Source organism: Schistocerca piceifrons, chromosome 4 (genome assembly GCF_021461385.2).
Source record: "Schistocerca piceifrons isolate TAMUIC-IGC-003096 chromosome 4, iqSchPice1.1, whole genome shotgun sequence".
Lineage (NCBI taxonomy): Eukaryota > Metazoa > Arthropoda > Insecta > Orthoptera > Acrididae > Schistocerca > Schistocerca piceifrons.
In genome coordinates this window covers 224,324,036-224,337,662 of record NC_060141.1, presented here as the reverse complement: position 1 = coordinate 224,337,662, position 13,627 = coordinate 224,324,036, and positions in this window count along the sequence as shown.

Here is a 13,627-nt window from a genome sequence, read left to right as displayed (position 1 = left end):
GTAAACGCACAGCTACATTTTTGACACAGCCGCCGGCAAACAAGGGCCGATATGGGTCACAGCGTTGATGATGATGATGATGTTAGTTTGTGGGACGCTCAACATTGTGGTCATCAGTGCCCGTACAAGTTCCAATCTTTCCACTTCCAGTCTCACCACTATCGGAATGATGATGAGGACAACACAAACACCCAGTCTCCGGGAAGAGAAGATCCCTGGTCATAGCGTTACTCATCCAGCCTGTGTTAAGCAGCGCTCATCCAGAGCTGTTTTACCTCCCCGGCAGACTGCTTCGTTGCGTATACATTCAGAGCAACGCATGGAGACTCAGCAGTGTGACACTTGCAGCATTCACATGGAACGAGATTGACCCTGTATTGTTAATTTGTGTGAACACAGTGTCCGTAGTTCCTTAATAGGTTTTACGAGTATTTAAAGCTCTTCTACGCAGTTACTAGAAAGTACGTATTTATATTGACGGTCGCGTTTTGTTTCATTGATATAAAACGGTCTGAAAACAGTTCGTAAGAGAAGATGTTGTGGTGTGGTCTTACTTTCTGTATTTTATATCTGATTTTCGCTTCACATCAGGAAACGTCGTCTGCTTGCAATTTTTGAGACATTCTCTCATTTGGCACTGTTATTTTTGATCTAATTTCTCGGTGGTTTGCAGCACCACACGTTTTTTGGCGATAAATACGACAAGGTATAGCACCACTACTGTTCGTTTGCATACTTCCAGGGCTAAAAGTTTATCTCTGCACTTTTTCGTGAGTGGTGTTTCCAACTTAGACCCTAGTTCTGGTTTTCACTTCACCGAAACAGTTCTTTGCATCTTTGGTTTGTCATATTTATATTACATCGTTTTATTTGCAGTAATATGTGTTTGTTTAACATGAAACTAAAATGGAGGAGTAGTGTGAGAATGGAATTTAGAGCATAGAGAGCGTTAGAAAAAGGTACGGCCAAACTTTCAGGAAACATTCCTCACACACAAAGAAAGAAAATATGTTATGTGGACATGTGTCCGGAAAAGCTTACTTTCGACGTTAGAGCTCATTTTATTACTTCTCTTCAAATCACATTAATCATGGAATGGAAACACACAGCAACAGAACGTACCAGCGTGACTTCAAACACTTTGTTACAGGAAATGTTCAAAATGTCCTCCGTTAGCGAGGATACATGCATCCACCCTCCGTCGCATGGAATCCCTGATGCGCTGATGCAGCCCTGGAGAATGGCGTATTGTATCACAGCCGTCCACAATACGAGCACGAAGAGTCTCTAAATTTGGTACCGGGGTTGCGTAGACAGGAGCTTTCAAATGCCCCGATAAATGAAAGTTAAGAGGGTTGAGGTCAGGAGAGCGTGGAGGCCATCGAATTGGTCCGCCTCTACCAATCCATCGGTCACCGAATCTGTTGTTGAGAAGCGTACGAACACTTCGACTGAAATGTGCAGGAGCTCCATCGTGCGTGAACCACATGTTGTGTCGTACTTGTAAAGGCACATGTTCTAGCAGCACAGGTAGAGTATCCCGTATGAAATCATGATAACGTGCTCCATTGAGCGTAGGTGGAAGAACATGGGGCACAATCAAGGCATCACCAACAATGCCTGCCCAAACGTTCACAGAAAATCAGTGTCGATGACGCGATTGCACAACTGCGTAAGTGTTTCCGTACACATGTCCACATAACATCTTTTCTTTATTTGTGTGTGAGGAATGTTTCCTGAATGTTTGGCCGTATCTTTTTGTAACACCCTGTATAGAGAGAGGGAGTAGGGAAAGATGAGTAAACGGTGAGAACAGTGAATGGAAAGTGGGGCTACGGCGAGTGAGTTATATATATGTTTTGCATCACCTCAGTTCTGGAACCTGTACAGAAAATTGGAACAGAGATCAACAGAAACATCATTTCCGCCCTTTTTATGGCTCATGGAAACCACACATGCATGTTGTACCACCATACAGCAAAGACCTTCAGAGATGGTGGTACAGTTTGCGCTGTACATACCGGTACCTCTAATACCTAGTAGCACGTCCTCTTGCATTGATGCATGCCTGTTTTCGTGGTGGCCTACTATCCACAAGTTCCTCAAGTTCCTTATTGTCCCTCTCATCAATGGCGATTCAGCGTAGATCCCTCAGAGTGGTTGGTGGTTCACGTCGTCCATAAACAGCCCTTTTCAATCTACCCCAGGCATGTTCTATAGGGCTCATGTCCGGGGAACATGCTGGCCACTCTAGTTGAGCGATGTCGTTATCCTGAAGGAGGTCATTCATAAGATCTGCAAGACGGGGCGCGAATTTTCGTCCATCAAGACGAATGCCTCGCCAATATGTTGCCAGTATGGTTGCACTATTGGTCGGAAGATGGCATTTACGTCTCGTACAGCCGTTACGGAGCCTTCCATGACCACCAGCGGCATACGTCGGTCCCACATAATGCCGTCCCAAAACAGTAGGGAACCTCCACCTTGCTGCACTCACTGGAGAGTGTGTCTAAGGCGTTCAGACTGACCGGGTTGCCTCCAAACACGTCTCCGAAGATTGTCTGGTTGAAGGCATATGGGACACTCATCAGTGAAGGGAACGTGATGCCAGTCCTGAGCGGTCCATTCGGCATATTGTTGGGGCCATCTACACCGCGCTGCATGATGTCGTAGTTGAAAAGATGGGAGTGAAGTTGGGCATCATGCAGCCTATTGAGCACCGTTTGAGTCATAACACGACGTCCTGTGGCTGCACAAAAAGCATTATTCAACATGGTGGCGTTGCTGACAGGGTTCCTTCGAGCTGTTACCCGCAGGTAGTGGTCATCCACTGCAGTAGTATCCTCTGAGCGGCCTGAGGGAGGCGTGTCGTCGACAATTCCTCTCTCTGTATCTCCTCCATGTCCGAACAACATTGCTTTGGTTCACTCCGAGACGCCTGGACACTTACATTGCTGAGAGCCCTTCCTGGCACAAAGCAACAATGCGGACGCGATCGAACCGCGGTATTGCCCGTTTAGGCATGGTTGAACTACAGACAACACGAGCCATGGACCTCCTTCCTGGTGGAATGACTGGAACTGATCGGCTGTCGGACCCTCTCCATCTAATAGGCGCTACTCATGCATGGTTGTTTACATCTTTGGGTGGGTTTAGTGACATCTCTGAACAGTGAAGGGGACACTGTGTCTGTGATACAATATCCACAGCCAACGTATCTTCAGGAGTTCTGGGAACCAGTGTGATGCAAAACTTATATATATATATATATATATATATATATATATATATATATATATATATATATATTGGCGAGGCATTCGTCTTGATGGACGAAAATTCGCGCCCCGTATTGCAGTGAGAGAGAGAGAGAGAGTGAGAGAGAGGGCGGAGGGAAGGGGGAATATAATCTTTTTGCGGGATTTTTTCAAAGCTTTTTGTACAGTATCTGTTTTCCAATATTTATCTCGTCCTTCAATAACTGTTTATTGCATGGTAGTGCTTTGATTGTGTGGTAGTTTGTTCGAAAAGGGAACAGGTGTCTGTTTCTAATGATATTTCTGAAGTTTACGTGTTTCTGTCGTGCTTGGCCTATGATAAAAATGGTTCAAATGGCTCTGAGCACTATGGGACTTAACACCTGAGGTCATCAGTCCCCTAGAACGTAGAACTATTTAAACCTAACTAACCTAAGAACAGCACACACATCCATGCCCGATGCAGGATTCGAACCTACGAGGCCTATGATATTCGTGTTTAAGGTGGTCTCTGAAGGCTGAGTGATTTTTACTGTACATAAATACCCTGATCTGCTAATGTCCTGCTAGTCATCCCAATCTTCAGTTTTTTGTTTTTTAAAGTACGACCTTTTCAGGATAGGCTGCGCCTGGCGCTCAGTTCCGTGCTCTCCTTTTCGCTCTCGTCTCTATGCGTACAGTCTGAAGACTGGTTTCTGGCAGCTGTTCTCAATGGACTATCCTCTGCAACTACACTCCTGGAAATTGAAATAAGTACACCGTGAATCCATTGTCCTAGGAAGGGGAAACTTTATTGACACATTCCTGGGGTCAGATACATCACATGATCACACTGACAGAACCACAGGCACATAGACACAGGCAACAGAGCATGCACAATGTCGGCACTAGTACAGTGTATATCCACCTTCCGCAGCAATACAGGCTGCTATTCTCCCATGGAGACGATCGTAGAGATGCTGGATGTAGTCCTGTGGAACGGCTTGCCATGCCATTTCCACCTGGCGCCTCAGTTGGACCAGCGTTCGTGCTGGACGTGCAGACCGCGTGAGACGACGCTTCATCCAGTCCCAAACATGCTCAATGGGGGACAGATCCGGAGATCTTGCTGGCCAGGGTAGTTGACTTACACCTTCTAGAGCACGTTAGGTGGCACGGGATACATGCGGACGTGCATTGTCCTGTTGGAACAGCAAGTTCCCTTCCCGGTCTAGGAATGGTAGAACGATGGGTTCGATGACGGTTTGGATGTACCGTGCACTATTCAGTGTCCCCTCGACGATCACCAGTGGTGTACGGCCAGTGTAGGAGATCGCTCCCCACACCATGATGCCGGGTGTTGGCCCTGTGTGCCTCGGTCGTATGCAGTCCTGATTGTGGCGCTCACCTACACGGCGCCAAACACGCATACGACCATCATTGGCACCAAGGCAGAAGCGACTCTCATCGCTGAAGACGACACGTCTCCATTCGTCCCTCCATTCACGCCTGTCGCGACACCACTGGAGGCGGGCTGCACGATGTTGGGGCGTGAGCGGAAGACGGCCTAACGGTGTGCGGGACCGTAGCCCAGCTTCATGGAGACGGTTGCGAATGGTCCTCGCCGATACCCCAGGAGCAACAGTGTCCCTAATTTGCTGGGAAGTGGCGGTGCGGTCCCCTACGGCACTGCGTAGGATCCTACGGTCTTGGCGTGCATCCGTGCGTCGCTGCGGTCCGGTCCCAGGTCGACGGGCACGTGCACCTTCCACCGACCACTGGCGACAACATCGATGTATTGTGGAGACCTCACGCCCCACGTGTTGAGCAATTCGGCGGTACGTCCACCCGGCCTCCCGCATGCCCACTATACGCCCTCGCTCAAAGTCCGTCAACTGCACATACGGTTCACGTCCACGCTGTCGCGGTATGCTACCAGTGTTAAAGACTGCGATGGAGCTCCGTATGCCACGGCAAACCGGCTGACACTGACGGCGGCGGTGCACAAATGCTGCGCAGCTAGCGCCATTCGACGGACAACACCGCGGTTCCTGGTGTGTCCGCTGTGCCGTGCGTGTGATCATTGCTTGTACAGCCCTCTCGCAGTGTCCGGAGTAAGTATGGTGGGTCTGACACACCGGTGTCATTGTTTTCTTTTTTCCATTTCCAGGAGTGTATATTCACCTCCACATACATACTGCAACCTGCTGCTACACATCAAAATCTATAGTCTGCAAGCCATCTTACAGCGTGTAACTGATAGTTCTTTGTGCACCACTATTATTCCCCCTTCCCGCCACTGTTCTGGGAGCGAGGGTAGAAACGCTCAACAGCGTTTGGTACACCTCCGTGTGGGACTGAATTTCTCTAATTTTGTCGTCATGGCGTTTTTGCGAGAAACTTGTACCTGGAAGCAATATATCAGTTGACTCTACCAAGAACGTACACTCTAGGAATTTTAAAAATAAACCACACACAGATGCACAGTACCTCTCTTGCAGCATCGCCACGATGACTTCACACTTACTAAACGAAGCTATGACGAAATACGCTGCTCTTTTTTTTATAGTTGAAACATGGGACTTACGGAAAAGCAGAATTCGGTGTGGACGGGCCTTACTCAGTTACCGTTGGTTCCTCTGTTTTTTTTTGTTTTTTTTTTAAGTCACGTACACTTTGTTTGGAACCAATTGCAAATGAGGTTGGCAATAAGGACAATAAGAACTCGACTGTTAACACACTGTCTTATAAAAAATTCTTAAAAAACTTGCACTCACGGCTGAAGGCCTTAATGACCAGAAATTCAAATTATTTTGTCGGCTGAAGGCCCCAACACCAATAACTCAAAAAACCATTTAACGCCTGAAGGCCTGGATAGCAAATTCTTAAGAACAGTTAAAAATTAATACTGTAAGAGGTTCATGATTAAGGAATTTGTTGCCAGCGCACTCGAGCAGATGTAATTTCGATGGATTGCTCACGATCTGCCTGCGATATGTAAGCTATAAGAGAATCTGAGACCAAAGAGCAGTGTTGACTGCAGTAGGAGCTGTGTAGCAGTTGTAGTAGTAGCTAGCAGTCTGGTGTACCGTGTTGGTTGGGCCGGTCGTGGTGGAGCGTTATAGTATAAGTTAAAAGCAGCCTCGCGCAAATGTAGCATTGTTATATCAAGTCCCATATAAAGGTTTTTTAAAAAAAATCTCTTAATAATAATCTTTCTCATAAAAAGTAACTTTTCACAATCATTCATCTCAATTTAAAGAACTTACTAATTTCTCCAATCCTTGGTCATCCCGATTATTAAAAGGAAAAATCAGTTGTTTCTTTTTATACAGACAAATGTATCGGGGAGCATTGCACAGAGCTGCGCCAGAAAAATTTCTTTTAGGAGCAGATATATACGCGTTATCCAGCGACCTAATTTAGGTAAGATTTTTCAGTTTATTCAGAATGAATTTTCAGGGCCATGATGCAGCACTGCTAACGTTCTAAATTTACCAGTTTACATTCACAGTCAATTATTGAAAGGTTATAAGTGAGTAGCAATTTAATTGAGAGGTTGGTCACATTGTATTATTGGTAGGTTAGGGAATTTATCTGTTGGGCATTTACACTGAATGAAATAAATAATTATAGTGTTTTTACTATTGGGAGGTTACGGAAACTATTTTGCAGGGAGGTTACACTAAATATGAATATTATTTACATTATTTTATTTTGTGGGGAGGTTACACTTGTCGACAACCGGCCAGGATCGTATTTTTGTGAATTTCTGAGAAGTAGTCAGTCATATATCTGCTCTTATTTACACTAATGTTAAAGGTAGTTTGCATCTGGCGCAACGAATTTACTAATTTGTCACTCTTTCTTTCACAGATCATCTGCAATTTATTGCTCTTGGTTGTCACTGTAATTGTTCCATTTTTGCTTTGTCTTTGTTTGATTTTGTGCTTATCGTTGACTTGTGAAAATGCCGCCAAAAAGTGCTAACAGAACATCGCGATGTGCAATGAGTGAGAAAGCCGACTCGAATAATTTGACCGATAATACTAGCGACACTCAGTGTCATAATGATAATCCTCTAATTACAGATAATCAGTGCGTACCGACCACTAGTAATGATTTTAATTCTAATGATGAGCAAACAAATTCAATTGTGTCCTCTGTTAATTTAACGACAATTGATGACGCGGCACGTTCCGTTACAATGATCGCTGAACATTTTGAAACACCTGATCTGCAAAATTTACACAGTGAACAGACAAATGTTTCTTACGAAAGTGAACAATATACACAAAACGCGTCAGATTTATTTGATTCCGATGTAGTGACCAACAGAGCACATCCGATTAGCAAACCTTTTCATGAATCAGACAATGACGAAATGGTTACACAAAAGGTGACATATGCAGATACATCATCACACAGCACAGAAAATAGAGTCGCTAATTTTGGGTTCGAGCAAGTTATCGCACTATTACTACAACTCAATGAAAAACACGACAATCTTAATGAATCGAACAAACAACTTAATGTAAATCTCAAACAGTTGAATGAAAAACACGACAACCTTAATAAATTGAACAAACAACTTAATGAAAATCTCAAACAGTCGAATGAAAAACAAGACAACAATTTCAAACAACTTAGTGAACAGATTACAGCCGTTGCCGTGCAATGTCATGATACTAAAGAACAATTACGTGAAGAAATTAAGACTTGTGCTAGGAACAGTAGTGAAGAAATTAGATCTGTGGCACAAGAATTAAGTAATACACATGCAGCCACAACCAAATTACTTAGAGATGATGTTAGTGCAGTCGCTAAACAATGTTCTGAAAACGCAACACAGTTACGTGACGGGTTTAAATTAATGTCATCAGAACTTTCACGCACACTGGAAGCGAAAGTAGACACGAAATTTGAACAACAAAACAGCCAAATTGACGAACGTTTTAATCACCACCTACAAAACAGTGAAACGCGTTACCGTAAATTTATACAGCAACAGAACAAAGTAAAGAAACAAGTCATGGAAACAATTACTGCACAGAGACAGGAAGATAAGTGTAAGTTATTTACGAAAGCAAAAACATACGTAGACAACAACGTTGCTACAGTATCAGACGAAATCAATACTATTAAACAGTTGCACACTAAACTGTATGGTGAAATATCCTATCTAAAAACAAAAACAGATACTAATATTCAGACTTTGGAAAATAAATATGCAGTAGACTTTCAGACAATGCCCAACATACTAGAACAATTAGAGTTAATACAGGATCCCGATGCCATTAAAGCAGACGTTAAGAAATTGAACAAAACCACCCGTAAAATCCAAAAACAAATTAATGTTTGTGACACTAAAAATGACGATCAGGTAAAAGCACTGACTGAAAAATTTTATGAATCGGTCAGTCGTATTGACGTTATCGAAATTAACAATGATACCAAATCAGACAATACGTCACCAATTTCTTTCAATCAAACACCCAAATTCCAAAATTTACAGCAGACAATCAATGAGATAAGTTCGTCCAATAATACATTGCGTAGAAAAGTGTCGTCTTTACAGCAAGAAGTGACAGAGATAAGAAATGTCTCAGCCTGTAACACGACACAGCACACGCCACTCTCCGAACATTTCTCACACTCACACGGTCTGTATAATTTAGGTAATTTACAGAGAGTACGTGACTTAGATTCCGAACAGTCCAGACAAACAGATTATCATACAATCCTGAACCTGTTCGGACATTCAGAGGCGACAATTTTGATTACAAGCACTTTCTATCTGTTAGGAAATTTAAGGTATTTAAAAATGACAGAGCACAGAATGGCTCTGAGCACTATGGGACTTAACATCTATGGCAGAACACATATTCACCCATTGGAATGGACACAACAATTTAGCTTTGCTTTTCCACCAACTTGGCCCGTAACACACAAACTTGAATTTATTTGCAGTTTTTTGGAAGGCGAACCGGCAACTCGTATGAGACCGATCGCAAGACAATGTTATTCGGTAGAAGAATTTCAGAATGCTTTTCTGTCAGCGTATTGGTCGAAGACGACACAGCGCTTAATCAAGGATCAATTAATTAGCTTACCGAATTATGAGAACTCAAATTTTCCCACTGTCACGCAATTTTTTGAACACGTGGTACAACAAAACCAATACTTAAGTGAGCCATATAGTGTATCTGCACTTATCCAATTATGTATTTCTAAATTGCCACGATCGTTAAGAGTATCACTTTTAACAGGACAGCAGAAAGAAAATATTTCGGCATTTAGAGATCTGTTACAGCTTTTGGAAGTTCAGCAATCAGATTTTTCCTTCATAAACAAAACTTTTTCACATCATAACCAAAGGCAACCAACATACAGTAATTACGATCAGCCACGCTATTTCAATAGCAAAGGTAACAGACGCTCCAGGAACGACAACCACCAGAACTTTAATAATAGACAAAATTTTAATTATCAGTATCGTCATAATTACCAGCAACAGGGAACACATTTTGGTAACAATAGAGGTTTTTCCCCACAACAGCAACAAAACCAGCCGGTTAGCATCCCTAAACAACAATGTAATGTGCAAGGTCAACCAAGCTTTAATGTTTCGCCGCCTACACGTATAGCGTCGGCTCCACCAAATAGTAACGCACCGCAACAGGAAATCAGTACGTACAGAAAACACATCATTTCAACTCCTATCGCAACGCGCCGTATAGGAATGACTATCATGACAGAAGTAAAAGTAATGAGCACAATTTTCAGCGTACATTTAATAACAGTAGGTCTTACCAGCAGCAGAATCATCCACAACAACAGATTATCATGAATGACCCAGACGGTAGGTATCATCCCGAACCTAATGCGTCAGAACGAAACAGCAGAACAGTACAAATAGTTGAAATGCCACAGCAGCCTCCCGCAAATAACGGCACGTCAGACTAGATACAGTACAGGTTGCATCTTCCAACAACGTAAGCACTACTTTTGACACGCAATATGTTGTTCACGAAAATGTTATTACTTTTGACGACATCCCAGACACTCTTTTGCATGAAAAACCTGTTATTCAAAAAACCATTTCCTACCCCGTCATTGAAGTAAAGATTGGATCATCCACATTTTCAGCAGTAATCGATTCTGGATCACCTAAATCAGTTATAAATGAAGAAACCTTCAACGAATGTAACAAAGAGAATATTTATCCTACGTTACCATTAGGCAAAACTAAAGTAAAAGGAGCAGTATCTAGTAAAGGAGTAGATGTAAAATTACAGACACACTTATCATTTTGTATTGCAGGTCATACGTTCCACTCAAATTTTTGGATTGTTCCCTTATTGACAACAGACATTATTTTAGGTACGAATTTTCTGGTACAACATGACGCAATTATTGACTTTAAAAATTCCTATTTAATGTTAGAGGATGAAAATGTACAACTGGCATTAGAATTTCAGCACGCTTTATCTGCAGACGAATAGGCAATTAAGCGAACAGACGTATTTTCTACATCGCGTAACACGGACTGTCATTCCACATTGTTCACGGATACATACGTACACAACTATAATACACCAGACGAAGCCGACTATGACGTTAGGCAAATGATTTCTGATAAAGTTAAACAGAGCAGTGCAAATACAGACGACGAACGTACGCAACTACGCAAAATTATTTTACAGCAAGCTCCAGTTTTTGACAACGTCCCTGGTACTATCTCTGGTTTTATGTATGAATTTCAAGTTAAGCAGCATGATACATTTAAAGCCAAACATTATCCTGTTCCTCATATCTACAGAGAACAAGTTAAGAAAGAATTACAAGCTATGCTAGACCAAGGAATTATTGAATCGGCAGTTAGCCCGTACATAAACCCTCTCCATATAGTTAAGAAAAAAGATGGCTCACTTCGCCTCGTACTTGATTCGCGTCATGTCAACGACATTATTATTAATGAAACAGATCGCCCACAGACACTAGAATAACTTCTACAGAAATTTCATGGTACAGCTATTTCTCCACATTAGATTTAAAATCGGGATTTTGGCAAATTCACCTCCATCCGAACTGCAGAAAGTACACAGCATTTCTCTTTTTTGGTGATTGTTATCAATTTTGCAAATTACCGTTCGGTTTAACAATTTCTTCAGCAGCATTTATTCGCGGTTTGAATAGTATACTTCCGACAGAACTTAAAGAGAGAATCACAACATATGTAGACGACATCCTTATCGCAGAAGCTAACTGGTCTGAACACAATTTGATTCTGGAACAACTGTTGCAAACATTTCGTGCACAAGGACTGACAGTTAATCTTAGCAAATCACACTTTGGCAAAACTTCTATAAAATTTCTTGGACATGTAATTTCAGTAGAAGGCATTGCGCTTGACCCGGAAAAACTTCAAGCTTTGCGTGACATTACTGTTCCAACGAAGAAGAAACAACTACGCAGCTTTTTGGGTTTAATTAACTTTTTCCGTAAATTTATTCAATACTCTGCTTTAGACACCCCTAGATTATGCCAACTGACGGGTAAAAATGCTATTTAAATGGTCCTGGGATAGCCAAACACAGTCTGAGTTTGATAATCTGAAACATACGTTGTTGAATGCACCACTTTTATCACACCCAGATCTAACCAGAAATTTTTCCTTTGCCACCGACAGTTCTAACACCGCTTTAGGCGTACACATTTTTCAGGAAATTGAAGAAGACGGTCCTACAGTAATCAAAGACATCGCTTTTGCAAGTCGAATTCTGTCACCTGCTGAACGTAATTATTCTGTTACAGAATTTGAAACATTATGTGTTGTATGGGCATTTACGAGATTTAGGCCATTTTCTTTATGGAAGACATACTACCGTTTACACAGAACATAGAGCTATACAGTTTTTACTTTCCGCTAGCTTTACACATGACAGATTAAGCAGATGGAAACTTTATTTACAGGAATTCAATTTTACAATTGTTCACGTTCCCAGTACACAAAATGTTGTAGCAGACGCACTATCCCGTTCTCTCAGCAACAATCAACAAGACATCGGATCCAACTTCTGCCAAGCAAATTTTAGCGTCATGTATATTCAACAAGTTGCATTCGAAAATTTCATTTCGTCATCATTGTGAGACATAGCACAAGAGCAGAGCAAAGACAACGTATGGAAGGAAATTAAACACCTTTGGCAAGATAAGAATAACGTTACCATTAGAAACCATTATACTGGACGCAAGAACATTCTGTTTCGCCGCTCTCACCCTGACAGCAACAACTGGTTATTATGCATTCCTAACGAACTTGTTAACAAATTAATTTGGTATATTCATTTAAGTTACACACATTACGGAGCCAGAAAATGTTTTCTTATACTAAGACAGAACTGTTATTTTGCCAACATGGAGAAACGTATTCGACGAGTTTTAGCGTCATGTAAAATCTGCCAGAAAGCTAAATCAGACACGACTTCACAGATTCCTCCGTTACATCCCATTGTACCCGTTAAATTGAGGCACATGGCCTCTGTAGACATTTTTGGTCCGATTCCCAGAACTAATAGAGGTTTTTGCTACATCTTTGTCGCTGTTGAACTCACTTCGAAATTTGTTACCTTCAGTCCGTTACGCAAAGCTACTGCTAAATCTGTTTCGAATGCATTTGTAAAACATTTTTTATTCCATGTAGGACATGTATTGAAAGTAATTTCCGACAATGGAGCACAATTTCGATCTGTGATATGGACCCGTATGTTACAAGCTAGAAACATTTCTCCGAGCTATATATCCAAGTATCACGCTTCTTCGAACCCTTGTGAACGACTGATGAACGAAATTGATAAACTATGTAGAATATACTGCCATAAAAAACATATTGATTGGGACACACACATACTCTCATTCCAGGATGTAATTAACTCCATACCAAATGAATCTACTATGCTATCTCCGACTGTTATATTGAAAAATGTTGAACTACCTAACAAAATTAAAGAATTAGTATCTTTTTCTACATCTCGTCGACTACGTCAGCATGAAATAATTGACATTACGCTCACCAACATCAAACGTGCCGCAGAACGCCGGAGAAGACAGCAAAAACAGGTTTGTACGCGCTATGATTTTCACATTGGACAGAAGATATTAGTATGCACACACTATTTATCCAACAGAGGAAAAAGTAGATGCAGTAAATTTGAGCTTCTATACGCAGGTCCATATAGAATTCGCAGCATTCCTCATCCCACTGTAGTGCATGTCGAAACTTTGAGAACCAGAAAAAGCAAGGGCAATCACCATGTCTCCAATGTTAAACCCTTTATTGAATGAACATACTCTATGATTTATCACACTGTAATGCCATTTCCTGATAT